General features: G+C 43.5%; 1 protein-coding gene across 1 annotated transcript in view; it reads right to left on the bottom strand.

The window, feature by feature from the left end:
- The window catches only part of PAX5 (paired box 5), a 198831-nt gene that overhangs the window by 62951 nt on the left and 113166 nt on the right, over positions 1-22714 (bottom strand). The window lies entirely within an intron of this gene.

Below are 22714 nucleotides of genomic sequence, written 5' to 3'. Positions count from 1 at the left end.
GGCAAACCAGTGTGAACTCTGCTGGTCCTTCCTTATTCCCAGGTTTCTTTGAAGCTCAGATTTGTCAAAATAAACTTTGAGCATAAAAAATGGATCAGTCACAAAGTGGGAAGCTACAGCAATTTGAATGTCATTTGTCTAGCAAGCATTCTAGGGATAAGCCCTTCTGTTGACATAAGGATAGTCTGCAAAGGTCTTGCAAATTCATTCTGGGGAATATTTTGGTGTGGCCCACTTGTGGTGAGCCACTGTAGTTTAGTGGCTTACACCCTAGGCCAGGACTCAGAAGGGCTAGGTTCTACTGTTGGCTTGGACATGTGACTGCTCTGTGCTTCCATTTCCCTATCTGTAAAACAGCGATAATGACACTGACCTCTGCTAATGAGAAAAAACTGGGTGTTACTCTTAGTGCAGAAACATGTGCATACATGCCACTAAATTCAAGGCAATGCTTTGTAAATCAAAACTTGCTTGGACCTCAGCAAACCATTTTTTTTACTCTAGGCCTTGGGATTTAAGCACATGCTGATTAGGGCTTGTCTGTTTTTCTTTCTGATGGTCAGAGCTCTGACACCCCTAATGGTCACAGTTTATAAGGCTGCCTGCTACGCTAAGGCAAGAGATAGTCTTGTATTTCTATCAGCAATATCTGTATTTATTTGAGCATTAATTCTAAATTTTGCATCCAAGAGCAAGGCCAAAACTCTGCATTTCACAGTCCAAGTCCCCAAGTTACCCATTTTCACAAGTTGAAATAGACAAAGCAGGACATCTAGGTCTCACACAGATACATGGAATGGAGTTCCCTGGTTAACTTCAGAAATTTAGCAGTGAAAATTAAAGACCTTGCAGATGCCTCTGGTAAGAATTCAGTGTGCACTGTCTTGTGAATTCAGAGTGGATGCACTGGTGTGCTGGGTTTGATTCCTGGCTCGTCCGTAGATATCAGATGTCACCTGGGGCAAGTCTCAGAGGCCTACATTTTCAAAGACCTGAGAGATTCTGGGTGCTTCACTTCTTGATGCTGAACTTAAGACAATTTAGAAGGCCCTGATATTCAGAGGGCATATCCTGAAGTTGGGCATCCTTACTGCTTCTCATTAATAGTCCATATTAAACCCTGTATTAGTGACATCAGATCATCTCTCCTTGGGACCATGGAGCTCTGCTGGCCATGTTAGCCAGTCTGCAAGCCTAGCATGCACAAGAGGGGAAGGTGGGAACTGAGAGAGTCACTGCTCCTGCACTTTTAAAGGAACAACGGACCCCTCATCACACATCCTAATTAATCAGTTCAGGCAGCAAATTGTTATCTCAGATCAAAACGTCCTCCCCTGGTTGCTGTGTCTGTTTTCCTGACCTCCCACACAAGCTAAAAGTCTCGATACTGTAATTTGTAAGTGTTTTGTAGACATTGGAAACACACAGCTGTCTGTGATCTAGCTATGCTTGGTGGGTCTTGGATCATCCCCAGGAAATAAACAACACACTAATAAGGATTTCATCTGAAAGAAAAAGATTTCCTATGGTTTGACATTTGTTTTGATGCCTCTATTGGTGCAGAAAATGCAAGAATTCCTAAGACTAGTGTGTTCTCACAGTGATGATAATAAATTATTCCATGCAGACAAACCTAGGGTTTTGGAAACCCTCAGCAAGATTAGGCTTTAAATCAGCCCACCAATCAGAAATGACCTTCCTGCTAGGCATGTGCTGTCAGTAATGCCTGCCATGTTGCTAATGTGTTGACTGACTGTCTCTTCTGAAGGTCTAAGTGATCCAAAGGTGAGACAGAGATACTGCATACGTTCACAGTTGTAAAACGGTACGTGCCACAGTCCCTCACAGGTATGAGACATCTTGGTTTAGCAAAAGAACTACTGTCACTCAAAAATAAATTGAGCTTTAATTTCTAGAAACACACTGCTGGTTTTCCTGGGAAAGGGCTGGCTCTCAACACTAAATGACAATTCATAAGCACCACCACATCCCGTCTCTCAGGGAAAAGTCTAACATGTCAGACTCAGTCTAGCTATGTCCCTGTTTCATATTTTAAGGAGTCTGCTTTATTTTCATCATCATTATAAGTTCTTTTGTACAACAATATGCATAAGTGAAAGGTAGAATCTGAGATGGTTGAAAAATGAGAGGGATATGTGACAATTTCATCAAAATATTTTCCTTTTGGGGGGGTACAAAATTTTAAAAATTCAAAAACTTTAAAAATACCAGCCAGCTCTATAAGCTAAACCTTTCTCTACGGAAAGGTCATTGGGTATTGGAGAAGGAGAGGGTAAAGGCATAGGGGTGGGTGTATGAGTAAATACGTACATCTGATATTGACAGGTCATGATTTCTGTTGGAATGAAGATAAATGTGCTAATGAAACACTTCGATGGCAGAAACGAAGTACCTCTAACAAAGAAGAGTTACTTGGGAAAGGGCTCAGATAACTAGACTCTGCTGTAGAAATCTGTGTGTTTTCTAGCAGCTAATTGAAGGCCTGTCATTCTGCCTAGTGAAGTTAAATATCTCTTCTGCTTCACCATGGAATCCCAGGACAAAGTGAGAGAGCAAGTCACTGCAGTCAAATATCCACCACATGATTTATTTTGTACGCATGGGAGGCATTTGCGTCAGGAGACAATGTATGTAATAATCTGGAGCAGCTTCCTGTTTGGACCATGTGTTGGAGCAGATTTTAGCCTGAGATGTACCTGTCAGGTCAGATGGCAAGAGGCTCAGCTGTAGTAAATCGGCGTAGCTCCACTGGCTTCAAAGTCCTACTACAAATCTAGCAGCCGCAGAGTGATGCTGCCCTACGCGGGCCCTAGGTGCTCTGCAGTGTAAGTGTCCCATGACACTGACTTGGAAGTTGAAGCCATGAGTCTGAGGGCAGCTTTAAGTCTCCCTGATTCTATTGGGAATCTTGTTGCTGCTGATCTGGTGATCTCACATCAGCCCCTTCGATTAGAGAGAGGAGCACGGGGAAGCCTAACAAGCAAGGCGAGAGCTCCTCTTCGGCTCAGCAGACAGCCGAATCTGCAGGGGGTGGTGGGGTCCAAATACAGCTCTCAATCTGCATCCTACCAGCCTCCTGCCCCCTCCAGTGGAGCGGACATGGGGGGGTCCCTTCCCAGCGCTCTTTCCCTTCTCGGGGGGAAGGCAGAGAGAGATCCCAAGAGCCATCTCACATCGCATCTCTCCATGAACCCTCTGGGAAGTGTTCCACAGGAGAGCGCCGCCCACGTTTCTGTCCTTTTTACATCAGTCGAGAGCCTCCAGCCTGGCCAAACCTGAGTGATAGAGAGCAACAGAGTGGGAAGCCCAAGGGATGTGTCCCCCCATAAACCTCCCCTGGCTTAGCTGGCTTAATGGCCTGTTTGGAACACGAATGCCTCTTGGGGTACGTGCCTTCCTTTGTCCCCTTGCCGTGTCCCATCACCGTAAGATGAGATAATGCCACATCATCAAATGGCGTCACGACCTGTGAGGACAGCCACGAGAACTGAGGAGCTGCCCTTCCTATTTCGATCTGCGGTAACCCACTCTCCGCCCCAAATTCACCCATCTATCTCCTAGTTTACATGGATTCGGCTTTTAATTCACCTACAATCCACTTCACTTTCTCCAAAAGCCTGTGTCAAGTCCGGGATCGTTTCGGAGGTGCTGTGTGACTCCAGCGCCCTCAGGGGACAATGGCAGCTGCAGGTGCTCAGCTCCTCTTAAAATCAGGCCACTTTTATGCAGGGGCTGGAACGTGGATGTAAGCGACTAACTAGGCACCCGAGTTAGAAGATTTTCGCTCGGGCACGATGATAAGATTTGGCTTTTGTTGCATCCAACTTTCTATTCGTTGTCCTTCTGGAAGAGACAGAAGAACTGCTGTCTTTTCAATCACCAGCGTCTATGATCCAGCAGAGACTCCATAGGCAGGTCTCAGGGGCTGCCCCCAACCTCTACTACTCTCCCTCTCAGTCTGATCTCAGGTGCTCCTAAGGAACCAAGGATTGTCCCACAGACTGGATCACTCCTGTGGTCATGAAACTGCTTAACATTATTATGAAGACCAACTCCAGCTGAGATCAGAGCCCCATCATGCCAGGCACTGTGCAAACATATGGTAAGAGACAGCCCTGCCCCAAATTGTTTACAACCTAAGTAGACAAGACTCCCCAAGGAAGTACTGTTATCCCCATTTTACAGATGGGGAGCTGAGGCAGAGAGAGAATAAAGGCAGATTTGTAAAGGTATTTAGGGACTGAAGATGCAGGACAGGCACCTATCTGCATCTTTAGGTGCCTAAAGACCTTAAAAATCTGGCTTATGTAACACAAGAAACTGGCAGCCAAGCTGGGCCTAAAACCCACCACTGCCGCAACCACAGCACCAGCCTTTCTCCCTGCAAGCACCATCCCTTCTGAAAAGTTTCACTGGACTAGGGGAAAAGACTGAGCTTCGCCACTGAATTATTCTCCATTCACCACCAGCAATCGCCCCTGGACTGTGAGCGGAGGACAAGTGTTAGCTAGAAACGTTAGCATTTCTTTTTCATTAAAATCTAAAATGAGAGCGCGAGAGAGTGGAGCAGAACAAAGGAGAGCACTAGCCCTGGCGATTCAATAACAAAGGAATGTAAAACAGATTGTAGGAGCCTGTGGAGTTTGTAATACTACAGTTTAAAGCACCAGCAGACAGGCTGCACAGCTCCCCAACCAACCTCACTGGAGATGAAAAGATGACCTCACGTCAGCGCAAACGGGGCTGACTGATGGCACTGTCAGTGATGGAGGGAACCTATACAGCTCACTCCTCTCCACTGGAAAGAGGACCATTGTCTGCCGATAATGCTGAGCACTCCAGATAACTGATGAGCTGACAAATACCTGTTTACATTTTGCAGCTAACTAACTGCTTCCAACCTTCCTGGCAAAGGAAACAGTCCTGGTGGCAATAGAACAACTCTCTACATTATTATCTTTAGGGATGAATGTTCCTAAAAATATGTTTCATTCTAAGGATTGCTGCAGGATTGGGGGGTTTTCCCCCTATTTTGGTCCCAAGGAAACTTTATATCTTCATTGTTATAGTATCGTATGGTTAGAGACCAAGGGCAAAGATTTTACTGTATCTAGAAAGCTCGGTTAATGCTCTGGTTGACTTCAGGTAGATATACAGAGATAGAGAGTTTAAAAAATAATAACCACCGAAATGGCACGTGGAGAAAGGAGTATGAGGATAGGATCGTATGCATGCCCCTTCCCTGTACGGGTGTACAGTGTATTGGGGAGAAGTTAAATCACCCTATCTTTGAAAACAAGACCAACGCATGTGCATGTAAGACAGATGTTGAGAAACTCTAAAACTATGTTGTTACATGGGAAAGCCAGGAGGCTGGGACTCTATTCCCCATCTTGCTCCATCACTCCACTTCTGTGTGCCTTGTTTTCTCCATCTCTCATTTGGAGATAACAATCTTCCTTTGAGACGGATGGATCAAAAAGTGCTGTGTAAAAGGCAAAGCAGCATTATTTGTATCACGCCTTCCATCTCAGCATCTTTCACAAATGGAGACAGGAATCCCTTCACCTGCCCACCGAAATGTAGCTACTTCTGGGGTGAAAGGTAATGACTGTTTTATGCCACACATTGACAGTAGACAGCATTTTTGGACAGGACGTGGGAAATGCTGTTCAAAGGTAAACTGCAGAGGGAATGCAGGTCAGTTCAGAGGAAGGGTGGTGTAGATACCAGTCTAATAGGCAATACTGGTGGTAGAATGACTGTACCAAATCAGGTAAGGAACATGAGGGAAGCCAAACAGCAAAAATTAACATGTTTGGGTACCAATGCGAGGAGCCTGGGTAGCATTGAAGGCTCTACAGAAGAGGTGTGCTTGGAGGAATGATTTTAATGGCCTTCCCCTGCTATGCCTATACATCTTTCACCTTTTTCTAGGTAGCCAAGTGTGGAGTAGATGTTAATGCTGCTTCTAACAGTAGGCTTTAGCTGACCAACCTGGGACTGGTCCACCAGGTGAACAAGCCATGAAAAGCAACAGCTCTCTGGCCTTGCTTGCCCTACCCTCATAAACAAGGCAAGGAACATGTGAGTTCACGTCCCTGGAGAGCTTCCTTGGATTCCCAAGCAGTGGGAAATATGCTGTCACTGCTTCTTTTCACAGCTGTCAGGCCTTTCCATCACTTGGCACCTCATCTTGTGTTGGGGGTGGGTGGTGAGGGAGAAAGATGCTTCAATTATGTAGATTCACCTTGCCCAACATTTTCCCAAAGTGACTGCTTATTATGAGTGCCTCCATTTTGGAATGTCCAGTTTGAACACCCATCCTCGGAAAATCAGACCTCCCCCCTCCCCACAAAGATGTCTCACAGAGTAAGAATCTGCAAAACCGAGGCTCTCAAAATCATTCGTTAATTTTGAAAATTTAGGCCTTAAATTCCACTGTAGGAATAAAGTTCAGGTACTCATACAGTCCAGGACACACCTGTGTTGCTCTGGATAGACCATGCATGAAACTCAGAAATCTGTTCCAAGAAAATCAGAAGAAAAAAAAAAGATTAGAGCTGGTTGAAATTTTTCAGTCGAAAAATTATCATTCAAAAATGCAGTTTCATTAAATTCAAGATGCTTTGCAAAAACAGTTATTGGACAAAGTTTTCCAATTTTAGGACAAATTCCCCAAAACAACCTGAAATGAACATTTGTTTCCTTGCAGAATGCAAATCGGATTTCATTTCAGTTTTTGAAAACAAACAAAATTCAGTTTTTGATTTTCTGTTTTCAGATTTTGTTTTTTTCTCCTTTCTCTCTTTTTTGCTGCCCCCACTCCTTTTCTTTCCAGTCAAAAAGGGGGAAAAATAAAAAAGTGAAAAAGTGAGGGGGAAAAACAGTTTTCCTTCCCCCATTTTTTCCCCTCTATAATTTGTCTCCCACATTTTTGATTGGAAGAAAGGGGTCTGGGAGTAAAAAGAGAGAGAGAGCAAAAGGAGGGATAGGGACCGAAAATCTGAAAGCCAAAAATCAAAAAACTACATCTTAAAATTTTCAAAACCCAAAACAAAATGAAAATCCTGATTTGCAATCAAAATTTTCTTTTAGCTTCATTTCAAATTTTTTTCCACAGAAAAATTATCTTTTTCAGCAAAAATTTTCAAATGAGAGCTTTTTGTCCAAAAATTTCTGCCAGGGAAAAAATTCAGTTTTCCAACCAGTTCTAATTTTCCAACCAGCAATATTTTCTCCTCTGAACAGAGACTATAACTTACATGAAACCTTTTAACAAAGGTTCTAATCTCCCAAGGCGAACACCTCAGGTTGGTTTGTAAAATGGAATCAAACAGTCTACATGAAAGATAATTGTTGTATCAAAGCCAGGATAAAATAACCAAGGGCAGTATCTAGCACCATCTTGCCAGAGTGTAACTCTTTTTTTTTTTTTTTTAAATTTAAAGAGCATTTTGAGGTGCGTCTTTGTATACTAATGGGTGAAAATGTGAATCCAATTAACTTCAGATTTAACTCATAATGAACTTATCTCATTTTGCTACCAGCTCAGCTCTCATCTGTGGCAGTAATTAACCACTGGGGGTTGTCACTCCTAGACACATGACACAGAGATTTCCCCAAGCCCAGGCGCTTCAAACCCTTGCAGAATTCATTACCCTGACAGTGTGAAAAACCTTCACTTTTAATACCACAGGGCACCAACAAAATTCTCCCTTTTATCTACCTGATTGCCAGTTACAGTATGAAAGAAATGAATCCACAAGAGATGTAATTAATTATTGCAAAGGATACATTAGACAATGCACAGGGTGCAGGTGGTGGGAAGGATGGCTGCAAAGCCCTTTCACCAACATTGTTCTGCTATTTCACGATAGAGGGTCTTGTCATTCCATCTCTAGAAACACATTATAGGATGCACTAAAAGACATCTAAGCAACGCAGCGTATTATCGGCGCATATGAGCATTTATCTCCTAGTTCATGCTTAGGGAAATCGTGAAATTTCCATGCACTCAGGAACATGGTCAGGGGTGAGATAGTGCACTGGGTTAATAAACTAATCTTCCATCTCTAGAGAGCAGGGCTCAAATTTCAAACAGGTCACAAGTAAAAATGAGTTTGAGGCTCAGATAAATCCCTAGCGGACGTTTGTCCAAATCACAAAGTTGTCAGCTGGGGGGAAAGGACCAGGTCTGAAACAGCTGGATGCTTCATTGCAAGTGCACAGTTTACCCTACAACCGGAACAGACTATGCTGCACACATCGATGTAACAGAAACACATACACAATTCGACTCTGAAGCTACATCAAGTAAGGGCCCAGTCCTGCTTCCTTTGTGCCCCCAAACTCCCACTGAAATCAATGAATCATGATGCACAAGCTGTGCAGGATCAGGCCCTTAATCTGAATTTATCTTGCTCTAATTGCAAGCCAGTCTTAGCAGGGCTGAAGAGGAATAGGTATGCAATGAGATGCTCAGATGTGAAAGCTCATTTGGCAGTAGTTCGAAGAAAAGGGAGGACGCCTCCTTTGTGCTCTGCTGCCAGGGGTTTAGATTTCTGATCAGTCAAGTCTCCCAGACCCAGGAACTGCCCCCAACTATTTACAAATGCCTCCATGTGATGTTTCCACTCTTCAGGAAACAGCGTAAATCAGCATCTGTGGTTGGCTGCCAGCCACACCCAAAAGACGTTTGCAAGGCCACGCATAATGTTGTCTAGTATCTTCAGGGTGTGTCTTCCCATGTAGCACTTAGAGAAATCTTTGCTTGGGTGGAGTTCAAGATGGAGCTGAGCAATGGTGCCTTCTGCTCCCTGGGTCTTCCTGGAACATGGAACTTCAGGACCCCAAAGTCCATAGTTAGAAAACCTTGCAAGGCAGCCACACTCCTGATTGCACTGGTTCGTGCCCTCCCTTCCCCATGCACAGCAGAGACCAAAGGTCTCCCCACTTACTTAAGTCCCTGTCCCAGCCCTCCTGCTTTTACTGGAACTCCCCCAGTCCAGCTTTAGGTTTTCCTACTTGAGAAAGCTCCAGGCTTCCTGTCCCCTCCAGCGCCCCTCATCCCCCCTGCACAGCACCAGGGTTTTTGGTCTCCCAAACACTACTGAATGCATGGATCTACTCAGCCCCTCTGTGAGCTGGGGCAGTATCAATATCTCCGTGTTACAGAGGGGTAGCTGAGGCAGGGTGGGAAGGAAACCAAAATTAGTGTCACCACCAAAAAACATGTTTTAAGTGACTGGCTGTGGAGAGTCGGTGGCAGAAAGGGAGACCCATTCCTTCTGCTTCCTTTCCCATTCACTGCACAGAAATTTCATCGTGTCCACCTGATGAGGCAAATTCATCTCAATGCTTTGCAATGAGGCAGCAGGGATGAGTGGCTGAATGTTGTTCCTGCTACTCAAGGGACCCCCCACACATCCCCTCCCCTGTAGCACCCACATGAGTAAGCAGCTGGATTTGGATATGTTATTTTCAGAATCACCCCACATCCCATGATCATCTGAACGAATGCACGTCACAAGTAGATCGCACATCTGTTTGCTAGTCAGTGCTAGAATGCTGGGAAATCTGGTTCCGAAGGAAAGGTTGTATAATAGCTAGAGAAGTAGTTACAAGGACAACAGGCAAACCGATTGATCTGACAAGTTCATTTCAAAAGGCCGTGTGGTTGGAATGGACTAGACTTGGCTCTTTGCTACTAGGGAGGTAGGGTCTGTTCCCAACTCTAACTAAAGTGTCCTCATGCAACCTCAGTTATCTTTTGTGTAAATTACGAGAATGATGGTTGCCTGCCCATCTGGACATGGGATCTTGGACAATAATAACAGTTGTGAAGAACACAGAAATAATAATGGCAGTCATGGAAGAAGAGACTTGAATTTATGGTTTCCTGGTTTCTGGGCTACAGGATATTTTGTGGGAGAAAGAATCCCATTTTCTCCCCCCTGCCAGGAGGTCTACATACAATGCTGGTATTCCATGACAGGATCACAGCTGTTCAATACACCACTTCTGATTTCTGAGGATTTTGCAGCTTGTTCTTGGCAACAGATGCTAGATTTTAGTGGGGCAGTCCAGAGACCTTTTTCGTGTAGATATTGTCCATAGATTTTTTCCCCTAACTCCACACAAAAAAAAGTGTTATAAGAAAGTTTAAATTTTAAGAAGAGGTAATTGAGGAAGGCTGTATCTTGGGAACACCTTGATCAAATGGCCCCAAATTTACCCTGCTGCATTGAAAATGGACGTCATTTTCCGTGATATTTTACCCAACATCTTTATCAAAATAATTTTGGATGGTTTTCATTTACCAGAAAATGCAAATGTTTTGATAATGTCAATGATTTTTGCCAAAAGGTTTTGTCAAAAGGGCATATTTTGTAAATGAAAAAAAAAGTTGTGCTAAAAATTCTGACCAGCTCTGTAACAGAGTGACAGGATTGCTCCAGTTCCCCCCTACAGCCCTGACATGGAGCCTGTAATGTGGTTCCAAGTGCATATTTCCTGACTATGTATACCCACCTTTGTGTAGGCGGCAGCGATTGTGTGTCCATGACAGTGCTACCCGGTGACGGGCCACCCAAAACTAGAACTGGGTGTTTTCAAAAGAAATTCCCTAGCTTTATTATATACGAACTATTGCACTGCACTGGACACTGCTTCACAGCACTGCACAGCACATCATCTTGGGAATTCTGTTATCTCTAGAGTCCTTGCACAGCCCTGAGACAGATGTTGTTAATGGATCCAGCTGTGCCCTTCACAACAATTCTTTATCAAGTTAGACTCTCCAAAATGACATTAAAAACATTTACCTGTTCAATGTACCTGTGCCTGAGTTTGAAAAGTTTAGACATGGTTTTATTTATATATTTGTGTGCACACACACGGGTTATTTCCTTTAGTTGGTGGCAGGAAGCAAGCAGGATGACTTTGGGGAATTTGCTAGGCAGAAGCTCTAGAGTAATGCAGAGTGACACTCAGTGGCTTAAGGGATAAAGCTGTTTTTCTTATTCTAAAAAAGGTCCTTGTTCAGTGTTAGAAGAAAACAACTGTGTTCCTTCACCATCCTCTCATGACACTCCTCTGCACATCTGCCTTTCACAGAGGATGCTGGTTGCACAACTCTGCACTTGTGCAATCTGTTTGAAGTGGCCCCACATAACTAATAAGTTGCTCATCCTCCCAGCCATTTTTTCCTCTTTCCTCCCCCACACAAGCAGTTCCCTCCACCACTTCTGCCTTCATCATGCTCCTTGTTCCTGCAGGGCCACCTCTGTCCTCATCACTAAAACTCACCAACTAAAGTCCAAGGTGGTTGGTACATAATTTCCACTTCCTCCCGGAATGAAGCCCAGAATTTCATTTAAGTCACTGAAGTAATTTTAGCTACGAGCCCAATGTTTGTTTCCCGCAAACAACTGTATGAGCAAAACTTTGCTTGCACAATTGTTTCCTAAATGAAAACACAAATGGGGTGAGACTTGGGGGAATTGAAATTCAATTTCTAACTTGCCAAGACGTTCATTAATAATTCCCCCCCCCCCCCCCCCACACACACACTCTCTCTAAGCCCAGCTCTATTTATGGACATCAAACCTACTGTAGCAGGCTTACTGCCATCAGTTACTTCCCCTGCACCTAATTAGAGGCAGATAAAACAGTGGTAACACACAGATCAGCTGTAATGATTTTGTTAGCTCGATTATTCTTCTGACAATTAGGTCTGGCTGCCATGGCCTCACAGGAATGTCAAAGTCTACTTCCTACAAAGCAGGTAATGTCACAGGTGTGACCATGAAATCAATAACGAGGCATAGCGCTTTCAGAGGGCATCCAGGTCAGATGGAACAGCCCTTAAATTAAACATTGATAAGCAGAACACAATTATCCATCATGTTTAAGTGCCTGCGTGAAATTAGCAGCCAGGGAATGGGAGCGGGGGGGAAAGGTTAGTGGAGGAGGTATTGAAATGCACAATGTCCACCGTGACTGTTGCTGCACGGCTGTGACAGCAGCACTGTAATCTGTTATCTAAGCCATAAAATTTAGATTAAGCACACTGTACTGGAATGATAGCCCCAGATGTGGCTTCTTTTATTTTATTTCTCACCTGCAAAGGAGCAGATAGACAGAGCCCTCACATGGCGCGGGGGGAAAGGGTACACTTTACGAGGGTCCAGAGGCCCAGGCTGCAATCCCCATTACCATGAGGAAAAAAATCTTCATGGCTCATGAGATTGTATGTATGGGATGAGGGATTATGGTATGTGCGTGGGAGGGGACCCGTGTTACAAGTTTGTACTGGGCCCTAAAATGTTATGTTTGGGCCCTGCAGATATATAAGGGAATACAGACACGTCTTTAAGAGTAAATTTACACTTGTCAGAGACACAGCTATGCCCTCTCTAAATATGAGGTAAAGTTGGATAAAAATTGGAAAGCCAATTCCTCGTGGGAAGGAAAGATGAAATAATTTTTTTTAAGTCTTCTTTTCAATTGTTAAGCAACTCTGTGTAGTTACTTCCTACTAAAAAACCAATTCTATGAAGAACATTTTCTTTGTCACTCAATCTGACTTGGTTGGTTTCTCTTTTGACTGGTGTTGCATAAATTTCCTGTGGTATTTCCTCTAGAATCATTGAACTGATTTGCCCCATGACCCATCTGCCATGCTTCTGTACCAGGCATATTGGTTTTCTCAATATACAGAAGGGTTTGGAACATTGATATTAGAAGTTATGTGGAAAGGTATATCAGTGCCAAGTTTCCAGAGTCAAAGACCACAACATTACAGAGAGACCTTACTATCACATGGCTATGATGGATTAGGGAAAAAGATCAATCTTCCAGTTTGCATGTAGTTCAGTCTAAACAACAGATAAATGTAGTTTATATGAAATTCTAGATTCAGAGATTTTTTTTCAATGAAAAAAATAAAGCTATACAAGATAGTATACAACAGCAGGTAATCTATTCCCCTGAATACTTGCTTTCTCTGCTTCTCTTTTCTCTTGTATGTTTGACACTTGTGTTGATGTAAAATGCACCTGAGTCAATGTGGTGAGCATGACTCACAACGTAAAATACAGATCCTTGGTCAATCTACTTCTGAAGCCATAGTGGTACCATTAATTGATAATAGCATGTTAGTCTTCTCCTGGAGAAGGAAGTAATCGTCTACTGTGATTAGCTAGAGTGGCTAAAGCACTGGACTGGGAGTCAGGAGACATAGGTTCAATTACTGGATCTACCACTGGGCTGCTGAATGATCCTGACCAAATCAATTCCCTCTCTGTGCTTCAATTTTCCCATCTGTAAAATGGGGATAATGATGCTCATTTGCAATGCACTTTGATATCTGCTGAAGAGTTCTAGGTATTATTATTATTTTTCTAGAGTAGGATTTCATTACCTAACTCTCTTAGGCTCCTTTGAAAATCTCAGTCTTATTGCTTAACCACTGAAAACTTCTAGCCATAACTCTTTATTATGGTAACATAAATCTCTATATAATGAAGGATGAAGGGTGCTTTCCATCACAAACCCAATGTTTACCTTGCATATCACAACTTCACCAAAACTAAACCAATATGCCTGGTTATAATATATTTTGTAGAAAGCATGCCTTGTGCGATGTCATATGAAAACTCACAATCTGCTGATTACTATTATCCTGGTGAAATGTGTGTAACAAGACTGCATGTATAATTATGATATTTTGCTATACGATTATTATTAAAATATGTTGTAGTTCTGAGTAACGCCCACAAACCAATTTCTCAGAGACAGATACAATGTCATACCAGCAAGGTGCTAAGGGTCCATTGCCCACTTAACTGGCCAGCAGGGGGAGAAGGTGTAAACAAGAAATGTTCATTTCATCCACGAGACCACTCAGGTACACAGGGGACCCAGTGGGGGGTAATCCTCAAAAAGAGGAAGAGTCATAAAAATAAGAGACAGTGACCTCCACATCACCTTACTCTCCTCCTCCCATCTCTCTGCTCATGGTATCAACAAACACCTGAAGAACATTGAACTGGGGGAGGAGTCCTTGGCTGAAAAGGAAATCCAGCCTATGAACGGTTGCAATTTATGGCGAGAAAGACATTTGGCTTTTAAGTTCATTTGGGTGTTAGCTTGCGTTTTTATCTTTTTATTTCTTTTGTAACCAATTCTGACTTTTATGCCTTATCGCTTATAATCATTTAGACTCTGTCTGTAGTTAATAAACTTGTTTTATTTTTTTATCCAATCCAGTGTTTTTGGATTGAAGTGTTGGGGAACCTGTATTTGAGAATACAAGGCTGGTGCATAATCATTTCCCGGTGTTGGAATGACGGACGATCTATGAGCTTGCACTGTCCAGGAGAATACTGAGCAGTGTAAGATGCACATTTCTAAGGAACAAGGCTGGGACTTGGAATGTGGGGGTGTCACCCTGTATGCAGTTTATGAGTGGCTGGGAGAGCATTCATGTGTTCAGCCGGGAGTGAATTTACATGCTGAAGACTGTGTGAGCAGACCAGAATTGGCTGTTCTGGCAGTAAAACAGTGTAAAAGGTACCCCAGGCTAGAGAGTTCAGGGGACATCTCTGTTCAACAGTCCAGATTGGACCCTGAGGAATGTCACACAAGTTTAGAAGGTTTGAAACAAATGGAAAAGGGTTAAAAACCATTCAGTGATCACAACTGATTACGGTTCATATCTTCAAACCGGTTTGGGCTAGAAACTCCAAATATATTTTACAGCCTGTTGCTCTTGGGCTAGTGTCTTTGACTGCCTGGGAGGAACTGTTGGCAGTGATCACACTGTATATTAAGATGCCAATTGTCACTGTTTCATATACGGTTGTAGGTCTTACAAGCATGTTACAGACATGAGTAGTATGGGTTGTGAATAGTTGGAAGCATGTTGGTACAAGGCATTACAGACAGTTACATGCCATGGTTACAAGCAACCTAGGACTCAAACACCTTTAAAAATCTGACCCCTGCTAAGCTGTTGGACTCTACAACAACCAATAACACTTGATTAACCATTTATTAAAATGACTATTAAACACTTATTCACCCTTTACTAACTATTTATAAATGAAACCTTATTATAAAGTGTGACCTATTTAGTTATTAAACACACCGTCTTCATACATTGTGGACTCGCAAAGTTCTTGTCTCCCTGGGGCCTCGATGTGGACCTTGTAACCTCTGTAAGGTCCCACTGCGGGGGATGCTTTGGGAGGAGGAACGTTCCTCTCTGCACAGCTTCCATGCGCCATAGGTACTCCTGCCTCTAAGTGATTCTCAGATGTGCAAAAACCCTGGCAGAAACTGTCATCAAACTGGAATTTAAGGTATGTAAGGGGCAGAAGGGGCAGAAGCCTTAATAAAACAAGTATCATTTTCACATCCTACAAACATTTGAAAGCCTGGAAATTCCAACACAAATTTGCATTTTATAAAAAAAAATGGCCCAGACCCTCAGTTGTCTCACACCTTCGCAGGGCCAGCGGCTGAGTCAGGGGCATACAGACACTATAGCACAGGTCTGAATTTGGCCCCCAAATTGGAAAGTATGGTAATGCACAATTAAGGTCTCCCAAACCACCTTACCCCAGTATTGCCATTCACAGAACTACAGAAAACCAGTGCAAAGTGGTGCTGCCCAGTGCTTAATTTGTGTCTGGGCTGAGCCTGGGCATCTCTTGCTTGGCAGGTCATAGCCTCAGAACCGACTTACTCCTTTGGGTCTGTCACACACACACACATCCTGCGTGGGAAGGCTGCAGCTCCAATTGTCACCTCCCCCCGCCAAACACGGATGCCACCCCTAAGCAGCATTTCCACCAGCACCCCACTGCCTTCCTGGGGGGCTCCCACAATGAGGTTGCTGCCCCATGGGAAGCTCAGGAGAGGTAGAGACTCCCCACTGCTGGCAGCAAGGAGAGAAGTAAGGCCTCAGGGACTGGGAAGGTGACCTTGTGGCTGGGGTGCAGGGCAGGGCAGGAGGGGAGCTCTGGGAGGCAGCCCTGCTGTGGGAAAAGGGCTACTAGGATGATCTGTGGAATGGAAAACCTGCCTTATGAGAGGAGACTCAAAGAACTTGGCTTATTTATCCCAATCAAAAGAAGGCTGAGGGGAGATATGATTGCTCTCTATAAATACATCAAAGGGATAAATACCACAGAGGGAGAGGAATTAAACTAATGTTTATAAACTGGCCATCAGGAAGTTTAGACTTGAAATTAAACGAAGGTTTCTAACCATCAGAGAAGTGAAGTTCTGGAATAGCATTCCAAGGGGAGTACTGGGGGCAAAAAACCCACCTGGCTTCAAAACTGAGCTTGATACATTTATGGAGGGGATGGTATGATGGGACAGCCTAGTTTAGTTGATCTTTGACAACTGGTGGTGGTAGCTATGCCAATGGCCTGAGAAGGGATGTTAGGTGGAGCGGGTTCTGAGCTATTACAGAGAATTGTTTCTTGGGTGTCTGGCTGGTGAGTCTTACCCACATGCTCAGGGTTTAACTGATCACCATATTTGGAGTCGGGAAGGAATTTTCCCCCAGGGCAGATTGGCAAAGGCTCTGGGGGTTTTTCGCCTTCCTCTGTAGCATGGGGCACAGCTCACTTGCTGGTGGATTCTCTGTACCTTGAAGTCTTTAAACCATGATTTGAGGACTTTAATAACTCAGTCATAGGTTAGAGGTTTATTACAGGAGTGGGTGGGTGAGGTTCTGTGGCCTGCGTTGTGCAGGAGGTCAGACTAGATGATCATATTGGTCCCTTTTGACCTTAGAGTCTCTGAATCTATGAGACGGAGCAGGGCGTACAAGATGCATCCGGCAAGGGAGCGCTGACTCCCATGATGCCTGTGATCCTGCACAGGGACCCATACATGTTTCCCCTTACTAGTTTGATTACACTACTGGTCCCAATTACCCAAAGCTACAATTTCCATAATTTCAGAAGGGAATTTTTCACTGTACGGCAATGCTTTGCTTGGCAATCTATGTTAGTTTTGAAATGACATTGAGCGTTACAAGGAGCAACGGTCTCAAGGAGGGAGGGAGGGAGGGAGGGAGGCAGGGAGGGAGGTCTAGGTTGGACATTAGGAAAAAGTTTTTACTAGGAGGGTGGTGAAGCACTGGAATGGGTTACCTAGGGAGGTGGTGGAATCTCCATCCTTAGAGGTTTTTAAGCTGCGGCTTGACAAAGCCCTGGTTGGGATGATATAGCAGAGGTTAGTCCTGCTTTGAGCAGGGGGTTGGACTAGATGACCTCCTGAGGTCCCTTCCAACTCTAATATTCTATGATTCTATGATTCTATGTTACCTTCAAAAGCAAAAAAGGGTCAACTGACTTGTGAGACCAGTTAGCCTCCTCCTGTCAAGAAGACACATTTAAAGGGAAACAAAGGAAGTCTTAAAAATAAATAATGGGCTCACCGCTGTTGGTGAACTTAAAGCCCAGAAAATGTTTCTCGTTGGACAGAGAGTGTCATTGAGGGTATTTTATAAGCAGTAATGAAAGGAAATTTCTACCTAACAAAAGCCTCCAAACAGGCCAAAATATTAAATTAATAAGTGCGGAAAACTCCAGCTGCCAGGCTAAAAGTGCCAGTCTGGTTATTCTCTACTGTTGTGTAGCACGCTTATGCATTTCATAGCTACTCCTATCTAAGGCCTGAACTGCCCTGATGCACCTCACCACCACCGCCAAATTAAAGATGTTTTTTTTCTTTTTCATGCCATTATTTCTAAAACATACTGCAGCCAGTGTGCTGGATGCAATGAATGGAAGAACTAGGAGAATTAAAACCATGCAATCAAACAGCTTTTTGACGGATAAAGCTATGGAAATTTTAGGCTCCATTTACTTCTCAATCTAATTTTGCCCTCTGATGCACATTATGCCTGAAATGGGATCTCATGTGGCTTGATCAGTCCTCTTAACGCGTGCGGAAGCAACACATTCCCTCTGTTGTTGTTTCCTTTCTGTAGCACAGCAATACTTCTAATAACAGCAGCGCAGCGGGCACCAAGAGGCCATCTCCACGGTAATCACTCTGATGCTACGAAGCTGCAATACAACCACGGTGATCTACGGTTTGAAAACTTCACCGCCCCCTTGTAATACACAAAGGCAAGATTGCCAACTCAGTCATTCAAAAATCATCAGAGTGACTTAAAAAAATCATGAGGTTTTTTTTTTAAATAATACTTTTGGTGTCTTTTTTATTTGCCTTCTAGTGTTTGAACCTTTGATCGTGTCCTCAAGCTTTTCTCTGAAATCATAAACTTTCCTCTATTTTTTAATGAAAGCTGGGATTCTTACATAATCACATATGAATCCAGGAGCTGGGGCTTCAATAAAATCGTGAAAGGTGGCAGCTCTGGAAGGATCTTACTTTAAGGTTAGGGATCACTGAGAGAAAATCAGTCCTTGAGGAAAGCTAATGTCTATGGAAGAGAACTGGAAGGACTTGAGTTTTCACTTTCCTAGCAATAGAAACCAAGGACAGTTCCAGCTGGAATTCAGGAATCTCACATATAATCTGAAAGAGTTCAGGTGTTAACACAGGACTCAAAGCTAATCTTTCCTCTGGGCTTCCCAGTGCATCCTGCCTTCTCCATTTCATCATTCAGGGCCAGTGTGAAAAGCCCTTCATGCAAATAATCGCATAGAAGTCAAGTAAGACTTGACTCAGAGGAGTAAGAACAGGCCTTAGGCCCCAGTTCAGCAAGGCATTTAAACATATGCTTACGTCCACCCACCTTCAGGAAAGCGCTTGCTTGATTGTCAGCATATGCTTAAATCCTGTTTCAATGGGACTTAAGCATTTGCTGAAAGTCAAGCACATTCATATAATTGCCTTCCTGAATCTGGGCCTTAAGTGCAAGTCCTTCAGTCAAGATAGGCAGGACATTCGCCTGGGTTTAAACCGGACAGTCCTGTATCCTAAGGTCTGTTTCCCATCCAGTACAGAGAAAAAACCCAACGTGGTTTTGTCCCGTATCAGCCAGGGAATGCCATTCTGAAGAGTACACTGCTCTACCGCATGCTGGTGTGACCTCAGGGCCAAGGTCACATCGTGCCCAGAACCAAAATGTCCATTATTCCAGGGATACATAAGTTGCCACCCTAGCCCAAGGATTGTCTTCATTTTGTGTCTTGCACTGTATTAAGCATCTTGTTGTTGGTTAATTAAATAAAATAGTAAAAAATAATATATTAATAGTACTGTAGGGTATATACATTTTTCATTCTCTTTCCCTAAAATGATAGTAATGACTTAGTAAATGATTCTCAAAAGTGGCTGCTGCAATGATTACAAAAGACCTGCAGAAATCAGAACGCCCATATGGGTCCCACTCTTGCAATCATTACTTATGTAGACAGTCCTATTAGCGTCACTGTGACTCCTTACATGGGAAAACGTATCAAGGACTTCAGTATATTTTAGCAAGCAGTGTTTTCCTACTTGCCAATGGATTCAGAAATATGAACGGGGAAGCTACATTAGTAATCAATTATTAAAGTCACTGGATATGCACAGGGAACAGACCTTCAACTGGCTTGTGTCACAGCAGGATTAATCCCGTGCTACATTTTCCATTTCACAAGAACCAGTATTTATGATCTAGGTCTGGAATTAATTCGTAACAGAGACATATCAGATCTGAGGATCATTTCTAACGCAGTCAACGATTTTTATGTTGTGTTTCCTAAAGAAGAGATTCAAGCTTAAACATTTAATCGGAGCTGAGCAAAATTCTGACATTTCCACCCCACAGGAAATTCTGACATTTCCACATTTGTTTTCATCCCAAAATGGGATAAAAAGCTGAAATTTGAAAAGATTCCATGGATCAGAAATGCCAAAAAATTTTATTTGGAAATTTTTCAATCAAAACAAAACATTTAAACATTCCTGAAATTAAAATGCTTCATTTCAGAGTTTGTTGAAGTATCCTAAAATGCTCTGTTTCAAGTCATTTCAACATTAAACTGCATTTTCCCATTGCATTATGGGAGTTGTAGTTTAGGAGTCTAACACTCCCCTATGGGCTAGGCTCCCTGCCTGAACTACATCTCCCAGTATGCACCAAGAATCATGCGACTTCCATAAGGTGCCATTCAGCTCAGTTTTATCAGCCAGCCAGCCTAGTCTCAGGGCTTTCTTCCACATCACCCCTCAGATTTCAAACACCCACCAGAAATAGTCTCTAAAGCCATGACTCTCTCCTCCTTCCTACCCTTTTCAAGACTAGGGCTTCTGATTTTCAGTTTTAGCTGATAAACACCAATAAAACACTGGAAATGGTGTTGGACAGCTATGTAGAATTGAACAATTACTAAAAATAAACCCTGAAAAAATGAAATGATTAAACTCTGAAAAACAGAAGCCCTATTCAAGACACTTCTACCATAATTCCTGTGTGAAAATTGCCAGCTGGTAATAGCTATGTGGCTGGCCAATGGGGATTGCTGAGCTCTGTTGTGTTTATCTGTTTATATGACGGCCCCAACTTGGCTGACCATCAGGGGCTGAACCAGAGAACCTCCAGAGCTAAATTTATGAGCTAAAGAGTCAAGGCTCTGTAGGTGGGCGCTGTAGCCGCTCATAGCCCTGCGGATTGGCACAGAGGGGAGCTGTCACACACGCATCAGCAGGTACATTTACATTAGAGTAGGTCAAACACTGAAGAAAATTCTGACTGGTTCTAATTTATATTTTAAGACATTGATGGGAAAGAAGGGCAGGAGAGCATTTGACTCAGTACTAACAAGTTGTGCGGATAGTTTCATAGACTATGTGCCCCGTCTCACTTCTTCCTTCCCTTTCTTTGTTACACTGACTTGATTTATAACATTTGACTATCATGCATAACACTTGTCTAAAATATAAATAACTTCAGTTATAATTCCAGCTCTATAAATCAGAAATTAGGTCTGCCTATCCATTTGTACAGCACCTAGCACAATCGGGTTTGTTACTGAATATTGTCTCTAGGTGTTACGACAACAATGGATTTAGTTCAGGTCTGTTGCTTCTTATTTGCAGATTTTTCCCTCAAATGGTGGGTGTTAGAAGCTACACCATGTAATCCCGGCAAAGTTGGATCACTGCGTGGGCAGAGGGCCAGCGAGGAGGCTGAAGTTGTGTCTCCACTGCCAAAAATGGTATTTTTTAACACAGGATAACTCATACATGATAGCTATCCCTCGGTAAAGTCCAAATGGAGATGATGCACTGTGATTTTACTGAGAGAGAAATTAGGCAAGGTCAACCATTGACAGGAGAATGATCATTGGGCTCACCTGATTTACCCCCCAGTAAAATTACAGGTGCCTTGTCTACACTAGGTTTTTACAAAGGGATTGCTAATACTTTTGTTGTTTGGCTGGTTTGGTTTTGGGTGTTTTTAATGTCATTGGGTTTTTTAGACAAAGACAAAGGTGTCCTTTTCCTCACTTTCTCATAGTTCAGAAATGATTGAAGAGAATTTGTTTGCACCTTCAACACACAATTTGCCTTATGCAGTAAACCAAACTTGGAAAATGCCGTCACAAAGGGCTAATGTTTCAGAAAGTGATGAGCATGTGAAAACAGCGAGTTATAATGGAAACTGCTCTGTAACCTCCCCTATAGCGAATGCAGGGCTGGATCCCAGCTCAAGAGTGGGAGAGGGAATCACCTTTGCTCTCCCCTGAGCCAGCTGCCACCAGCAACCAGTCCGGTCCCTCAGTTTAATGTAGAGCTGCCTTTAGGCTGCTCTACATTACACCACCTACTCATAGCGCCCAAGGGCTGTTCCAGCAGCGGAGAATTGCTAAAGCCTTGCCACTCCCTCTTTCTCCAGGCCACACCCCTAAACTGGTGGGCCTGCTGCTTTACGGCAGGTTGTCCCCCTAAACCAGATTAAAGTCACTTTGAATCAAAGTGGTGCAAAGTAACTGCCGCAGGATGGAACATCTGGTTCCTCTACCTAGCATCTGGTTACTGTATGTTACTGGGCCACTTGCGTCTTCCTTAGACGAAATGTATGGACTCAGTCCCACTGTCCTGTCTCACATTAGTAGGAGGGGCAGCATTGACAGCAAAATGGCAGTGCCGGCCGTGTGACGTGGAAGTCCATTACAATCCCCCACTTGATTCGCTCTCCCCTGGAGCATGTGGCAGACATTTTGAACGGGGGGACCTCCCATGCTTTTAAATTACTTTCTGAATGTTACCTTCTGATGAGTGTAAGTGTGACAGTCACGCACAGAGCAATGAGAGGGAGAATCTATAAAAGTTAAACCGCGGGGGGTGGGGAGAGAAGGCGGCTGGACAGAGGAGTTCTCTCATTCACAGCGCCAGTCAGTGACGTCAGGATTTATAACTGTATTAAATGGGATGACAGGCAGCCATGATAAATCAGCTTCCTCCTTCTTCCCAAATCACAGACAATAAAAGCTTTGGCAGTGAAAGTCATTCGTCATCATAAAGACCCGAGACGTTCTAGTCGTCAATTCCGCGCACATCCTCAGCACACTGGAGAGGAGCGTTCGCGTTTTAGGGAAGAAAAAAAAATTGAAGAGGAATAATTACAAAGGTCAAAAGAAAGAAACCCTCCCGGAAGCAAGCTGTGATGATGGCAGACAGAGGCACTATGGACTTCGCCACATGC

Source organism: Emydura macquarii, unplaced genomic scaffold, assembly GCF_026122565.2.
Source record: "Emydura macquarii macquarii isolate MOO-44397 ecotype Brisbane River unplaced genomic scaffold, CSIRO-AGI_Emac_v2 contig_1451, whole genome shotgun sequence".
In the NCBI taxonomy this organism is placed as follows: Eukaryota; Metazoa; Chordata; order Testudines; family Chelidae; genus Emydura; species Emydura macquarii.
This window is presented reverse-complemented; position numbering and strand designations above follow the sequence as displayed.